We start from the raw sequence: 7,878 nt of genomic DNA on the forward strand, positions 1-7,878 counted from the left end.
CTTCCCATGCGGGTAAAAGAGCAATGACATGTCTCACCTGCTTGAGGAAGAATATCGGAAAGGCAATACCAACAGAGCCATCCCATATCCCTCCTACAGATGGTCCTTTCCAGGTAATACAAATTGATTTCATACAATTACCACCTTGTAGAAATTTAAAGTATGTACTGGTTTGTATTGATGTGTTTTCAAATTGGGTCGAAGCATTCCCCGCTGCCACAAATACCGCTACGTTTACCGCAAAGAAAATTGTGCAGGAATTTGTGTGTAGGTACGGTATCCCTAGGATAATTGAAAGCGATAGGGGTACCCATTTTACAGGTGAAGTCTTTCAGGTAATGTGTAAATTAATGGGAATTAATAGTAAGCTGCATACTCCGTATCGCCCCCAGGCGAGTGCGAAAGTGGAAAGAGTAAACAGCACTATTAAGAACAAATTGAGCAAGGTGATGGCTGACACAGGATTGTTGTGGCCGGAAGCTTTGCCACTTGTATTGTATAGCATCAGAACCACTCCCAGGTCCCCCCTTAATCTGTCTCCTTTTGAAATTCTTTTTGGTCGACAACCCCATGTAATGATTGACCCCCAGGATGATTTGAAATGTAACAATGAAGTAACTGTAAAGTATCTGGTTAAGATGAGTAAGCAGTTAAAGAATCAAAATGATAATCTAAAGCTAGTGATTCCTGATCTGCCAGATAGTAATTGTCATGACATTGAACCTGGGGATTATGTAATGATTCGAAACTTTCTACGCTCAGGTTGCCTTATTGACAGAAGGGAAGGACCATATCAAGTCTTATTGACCAGCACGACAGCGTTAAAGGTTGCCGAGAGAGAGACTTGAGTTCATTCGTCTCACTGTAAGAAGGTCGCTGATCCAGAGAGGTCCCGTGACAAAGAACAGACGGTAGAGGAAATTGTATCGTTAGAGTGTCTGTTTCAGGAAGGTTGAGACGGCACCTGAGCACTGACAGCAATAAGATCGGAGGCGGTTGTCGAGTCAAGATTTCTTTTTCCTTTTTATTTTTTTATTTTTCCCCAGTTCCCATCTCCCTCCTATTCTCCTCCCCCCTTCTTAATCTTCTCCTTTCCCTCCTCTAAGATGGACTTGCCCCAAGAGACTGTGTTCCGGATTTTCCTGTTGACCCTGTTGTTGACCAGAGCAGTCTGTTTCGGCGAGAGTACCAGAGAGGCCAAAGAGGGATCTGGAATGGGATATGATGATCATGATGGAGGCGTAGAATTCCAAGAGCAACACAATCACCAAGAAAAGGCGAGTATCAGAAAACGATCTGGTAGCCATGTTATTAATAGACATTGTGAAGGATTGTTAGCTGAAGAGAATTGTATCTGTAGGAATTGTGACAACATAGTTGAGGACGGTTGCATCAAGGAATGTCAGTCCTGTTTTAATATCAACATGGACCGGCATCCATTGAGTGACTATCACTCATTGGTGGGTAAAGTGTTAAATCAGACAGACTGTTGGGTGTGCTCACAAGTACCTCAAGGTCATAGAAAGTCAGGACTAGTGCCATATCCTTTAACAGTAGAAGAGGTACTTGAGTTAAAGGGTGGGAGACCGGTGGACAAGAGATTTAATATTTCTAGTCCTCCTAGTTTGAAGCTCCAACAATACCACGTAGATAGGTCCCTAATATGTTTTAATATTTCCAAACCCCGAAAGCCGGGAAATTGGGAGGTGTCATGGAACAACCAAACCATGACATTTTCGCACAGAGCCGACAGAATGCCCATAGATTCAGAGCTTATACGCCACATAGCCAACAGTGGAAAATATTTCCAGTATAGGTACACTCTAGGAAGTAGGATCATGCGAGTTGGAGAAGTATCACCAGGATACTGTGCACATGTCATACAGCCTGATATGTGTACTAGACAAATGAGAGAGTTAGGGAGAGGACTGTTTTCATGGAAGGTTTGTAATATGGTCATGTCCTTTTCTATCCCATATGTTCTCCCCGATGAGTCATATTTCATATGTGGGAGAAAGGCGTATAAGTGGCTTGCCCCAAACTCAGAGGGATTGTGTTACGTTGGAAAAGTACTGCCTGAAATAATGACCATTACCCATAACAAAATGAAAGACATTCACAGCAATGCCCAAGCTCCTTACACTCACACTCATTACGAACACATCGTTAAAAGACACCTTGTAGATAGGACAGAGCATGCGGCCTCTGATTTGATTCACCAATCCACCAGGATTCAATTCCTACTCGCGTTAGATATCACCCGTACCGCCAGAGGAGTTATAAATTATAGGTATATTAATGCGCTAGCGAACCTGATAGATAATATCACAGAGATGTACGATGACACCTTTAGGTATATTGGAAGAGAGCTGCAAGCCTACAAAACAGAGCTGGTCCAGCATAGAATGGTTCTCAATTACCTCACAGCGGTAACAGGCGGGTATTGTGTCACCCTAGCGACTCAGTATGGCGTGAAATGTTGTACATACATCACTAACAGCACTGAGGACCCAACCGAGGTTATAGATCGAAAAATGGATGATATATTGCAATTAAAGTGGGAGTTTCGAAGGAGGCACAACCTTACACTCGCTGCTGTGGGAAATGAATTGACTGGCTGGGTGTCTTGGTTGAACCCACGAAATTGGTTCTCAGGTTTAGGCGAATGGGCTCAGGGAGTCATCATGGATGTAGGAAAGTTCCTCTTGTGTGTTTTGGGAGTTATCGTACTGATTGGTCTGGTATTCAGATGTGTTCGAATTCTAACAAATTGCAAGCGTAGTACCAAATTGATGAGTCTGAGGAGTGAAGGCATTGTAACAACAACTAATTTGATATATGACCCGTCAATCGAGACAATGTTGTGATAAAATGTGATTCCACGGTCCGTTTCTTTCACCCGTTTCTCCTTTGATTTTCCCCGAGGTACCAAGAGATCAGCCTGGAAGAAGAATTTGATGACCATTTATACAAGACCAATGATGAACTGTGTCACAGACACCTGATGAGCTTTTAGAGACTGAAATTTCTTTTTGACACCTGATGAGCTTTTTAGAGACTGTAATTCTTCTTATGGACACTTGAAGAAGCTTTTTGTTTGCCAATAAACCTCAAAGCTACAGTAAAGACCCGACGATCCCAACAAGACACCAGACAAGACATCAACAAGACCCCAATCGGCGACTGTATACTAAACCTCACATAGTTATATGACTGCATTTATAACGCTTGTTTCTTATCTTCATTTCTACAACCTCCAGGTAGTATCCCACATAGTCGACATGTGATTTTCACATATTAGCATCCACATATTCTCCCCCTTCATGTATCATCAACTAATGTGCACCCCATTTGTTGTAACCAAAAGCCGGAAAGAGCTCGGTAGAGTTTGACAGCCCATCCACAGACCCTTAATAAGGGATAAGAAGGATTCAAATGTATACTTCGCAATACCTCGAAGCTTGATTTAAAACACGTACGGCACGATGATACATGACCCCTCAGACATGGATCTCATACACACATGCTTTTATTATCTCACTAGGTCATATCTTTCCCACCTTCTCCTCTCCTCCCTCTACCCAATCATAAAAAGGTATTTACATGATGACATATATTTTTCTGTTTGAATTGTTTAGGAAGAGGCAGTTATTGGTGACTGCCAAAGGGTGGACTGTCAAAGTCGAAAAATATCGTGCTTCACGTTGCCATATACTAACCCCATGCACATGCCCGTCTGCTGTACGTGCACATGTCCGCAAATTGCGTACGCTCGCTCCGGCGATTACGCGCGGTATATGCGTATTTATGGTAGAGTTTATGAGCTTGTAGCGGGCGACTCGTTTATAGCATAGTTAACCTTTATAGTGTGTTTTGTAGATATTAATCCCCTTAATAATGTCTGCAAGTATGTTTAGTGTAAATGGTTCGTGGACATAGGGATTCCTCTTGGCATGATACGAAGGGTCTGACAATGGTTGAACAGTGGTGTCTAGTACCTAACTGAAGAGTATTTTATTAGAAACAATCCGGTGTTGGTTAGGAAGAGATTAGTCGCTCCTGCATATAGTTATGTTTAAAAGAAGTTTATGGACATTTACAGTATTTGCAGTTCATTATCCATGCGGCGGGAATCCTGAGGATTCCTCCCACCTGAGCAGTTTGAAATAGTCACAGCCCACCTGTTCGAATCCACCTATGACCTTTGGTTATAATGCAGAGGGACATTCCTGTGTCCAATGAACAATGAGATTGTAGGGCCCTTTGTAGTGTACAGTATGCTGTGTATATAAAGACCCCCATAGCCAGACCAGCTCTCACTTCTCTCCACAAGGTTTTCCCCGTGATGACTGAGAGCTGGTTTCCAGATAGCGCATGCGATTCATTCCCAAGTGTGTAAGTTTCTCTGTGGCCATTTCGTTACTCTGTGTGTATGCAATTGTTCTCTTTTGTTATCCTTTAAGTGTTTGCCATTTATTCTCTTTCTGTTTATTTGTATTTGCGATCGTTCGCTATTGTGTATATTCCTGTATAGTTATTCTGTTTAGTTATTAATGTTAGGACTGTAGTGTATAAGCTGTTAACTGTACTTTTCCCTTTTACTTACTAAAAATTATCTGGTGAGGTGTTGGAACCTTAACAAGTGTTTGTGTGATTCACCATATAAGTGCTAAGGGTTTCAGAGCATCTCAATTGCTCAAACAGCTTGCATTCTCACAAAGGTTCAGTGTTACACCATTATAGTACCACGGTATTAAGGTTTACAGTGTAAGCATATTCTGTGTTTAAAGTTTATAAAGGTTACTGTCTGTGTGTACACTCGCTGTGTGTATTCCGTACACCCAGCGCAGCGTGTGTACGTAACTTGCGTACCACGTGTGAGGTCTTTGTACGCAAATAGCGTACGAAGTGCGTAGCACGTGCACGTGGTTTAGCGGCCATTACGGCTACACGGTATTAGTAAATAGCTTATGTTAAAAGGTAAATAATTAGCTGTATCAACGTGAAGTCAGTTCAGATACTGCCAGCCTAAGTCAGCTCATTCCCCTCATCTGGCTTTTGCAGAAGCAGCTGGAAAGATTGAAGGAGGAGCTAAAATGGAGCGATTCCGCTAGGCATGTGGGACTTGTGGATGGAGCACTTCATTCGCTTAACCAGGATTCACGGGTGGTCAATCTGTTGAAATCAGAGCACTACCTTTTGGTCACCGTGCTCGATCCTAGATTTAAAACCTACGTTGTATCTCTCTTTCCGGCAGACACAAGTCTGCAGAGGTTCAAAGACCTGCTGGTGAGAAAATTGTCAAGTCAAGCGGAACGTGACCCGTCAACAGCTCCTCCTTCACATTCTCCCGCAACTGGGGGTGCGAGGAAAAGGCTAAGAATTCCGAGCCCACCCGCTGGCGGTGATGCAGGGCAGTCTGGAGCGAGTGCTGACATCTGGTCCGGACTGAAGGACCTGCCAACGATTACTGACATGTCTACTGTCACTGCATATGATTCTGTCACCAGTGAAAGAATGGTGGAGGATTATATGAGTGACAGCATCCAAGTAGGCATGTCAGACAGTCCGTACGTATACTGGCAGGAAAAAGAGGCAATTTGGAGGCCCTTGCACAAACTGGCTTTATTTTACCTAAGTTGCCCTCCCTCCAGTGTGTACTCCGAAAGAGTGTTTAGTGCAGCCGGTCACCTTGTCAGCGATCGGCGTAGGAAGTTACTTCCAGAAAATGTGGAGAAGATGATGTTCATCAAAATGAATTATAAATTCCTCTGTGGAGACATTTACCAGCAATTGCCTCCAGAAAGTACACAGGGACCTGTGATGGTGGATTCAAGTGGGGACGAATTAATACTCTGTGAGGAGGAGGATGTACACAGTGAAAGGGGTGAGGAATTGGAAGATGAGGATGAGGTGGACATCTTGCCTCTGCAGAGCCAGTTTGTGCAAAGAGAGATTGATTGCTTCTTTTGTGGTGGGGGCACAAACCAACCAGTCATTTCATCCACAGTCGTGTGGCAGACCCTGTCGCTGAAATGATGGGTTTGTTAATGTGTGCATGTCTAGTTTATACAACATAAGGGTGGGCGGGAGGGCCTAAGGACTATTCCATCTTGCACCTCTTTTTTATTTATCTTTGCATCATGTGCTGTTTGGGGACTATTTTTTTAAGTGCCCTCCTGTCTGACACTGCAGTGCCACTCCTAGATGGGCCAGGTGTTTGTGCGCCCACTTGGGTCGCTTAGCTTAGTCATCCAGCGACCTCGGTGCAAATTTTGGACTAAAAATAATATTGTGAGGTGTGAGGTGTTCAGAATAGACTGGAAATGAGTGGAAATTATGGTTATTATGGTTAATAATACTATAGGAACAAAATTACCCCCAAATTCTATGATTTTAGCTGTTTTTGAGATTTTTTTTAAAAAAAACACCCGAATCCAAAACGCATCCGAATCCGACAAAAATTCGAAAGGGTGGTTTTGCCAAAATGCGTCCGAATCCAAAACACGACCGCGGACCCAAATCCAAAACCAAAACACAAAACACATCTCTAATTATATTTGCTTATGAAAAACTAACTTTTTTCTGGTTTATGGCAGTGTGCAGGGAGAATTTTTTGTCTTTTTTATATTGTATCTATGCAGTGCCGTAATTAGACATTTTGGCGCTGTGTGCAAGAAACGGCAGCGGCGCCCCATGTGTAAAATAGTGGCAGTGCGCACGTTAGGCACGTGGGAAAAACTATAGGGGCGTGGCTTCATTGGGAAGAGGTGTGGCCACAAAATAATACCAATTCAAATTACGCTGCACATTAGCGCCACTACACCAGATAGAGCCCCTTTTACACATTACAGTGGACAAATTCCCCTTTTTACACATTACGGCAGACAGTCTCCCTTTTACACATTATGGCAGACAGAGTCCACCTTTTACACATTACGGCAGACAGTCCCCCTTTTTTACACATTACGACAGACAGCGTCCCCCTTTTTGTACACATTATAGCAGCTGTCCCCCTTTTTTACACATTACGGCAGACAGCCTTACCCTTTTCACACATTACGGCAGACAGCGTCCCCCTTTTTACACATTATGGCAGACAGAGTCTCCCTTTTTACACATTATGGCAGACAGCGTCCCCCTTTTTACACATTATGGCAGACAGCATCCCCCTTTTTTATACATTATGGCAGCCAGTCCCCCTTTTTTACACATTACGGCAGACAGCATCCCCCTTTTTTACACATTACGGCAGACAGCGTCCCCCTTTTTACACATTACGGCAGACAGCGTCCCTTTTTTACACATTACGGCAGACAGCGCCCCCCTTTTAACACATTATGGCAGACAGCGTCCCCCTTTTTACACATTACGGCAGAAGGCGTCCACCTTTTTATGTATTATGGCAGACGGCATCCCTCTTTTTACACATTGCAGGGGAGAGCATCCCTTTTTACACATTACGGCAGACAGACCCCCTTTTTACACATTACGGCAGACAGCGTCCCCTTTTTACACATTATGGCAGACAGCATCCCCTTTATACAAATTACGGCAGACAGTCTCCCTTTTACATATTATGGCAGACAGAGTCCACCTTTTATACATTACGGCAGACAGTCCCACCTTTTTACACATTACGGCAGACAGCATCCCCCTTTTTACACATTACGGCAGACAGCGTCCCCCTTTTTTACACATTACAACAGCCAGTCCCCCTTTTTTACACATTACGGCAGACAGCCTCCCCCTTGTTACACATTACGGCAGACAGCCTTACCCTTTTTACACATTACGGCAGACAGCGTCCCCCTTTTTACACATTATTGCAGACAGTGTCCCCCATTTTACACATTACGGCAGACAGCGTCCCCCTTT

Source organism: Pseudophryne corroboree, chromosome 4 (assembly GCF_028390025.1).
Source record: "Pseudophryne corroboree isolate aPseCor3 chromosome 4, aPseCor3.hap2, whole genome shotgun sequence".
Classification (NCBI taxonomy): domain Eukaryota; kingdom Metazoa; phylum Chordata; class Amphibia; order Anura; family Myobatrachidae; genus Pseudophryne; species Pseudophryne corroboree.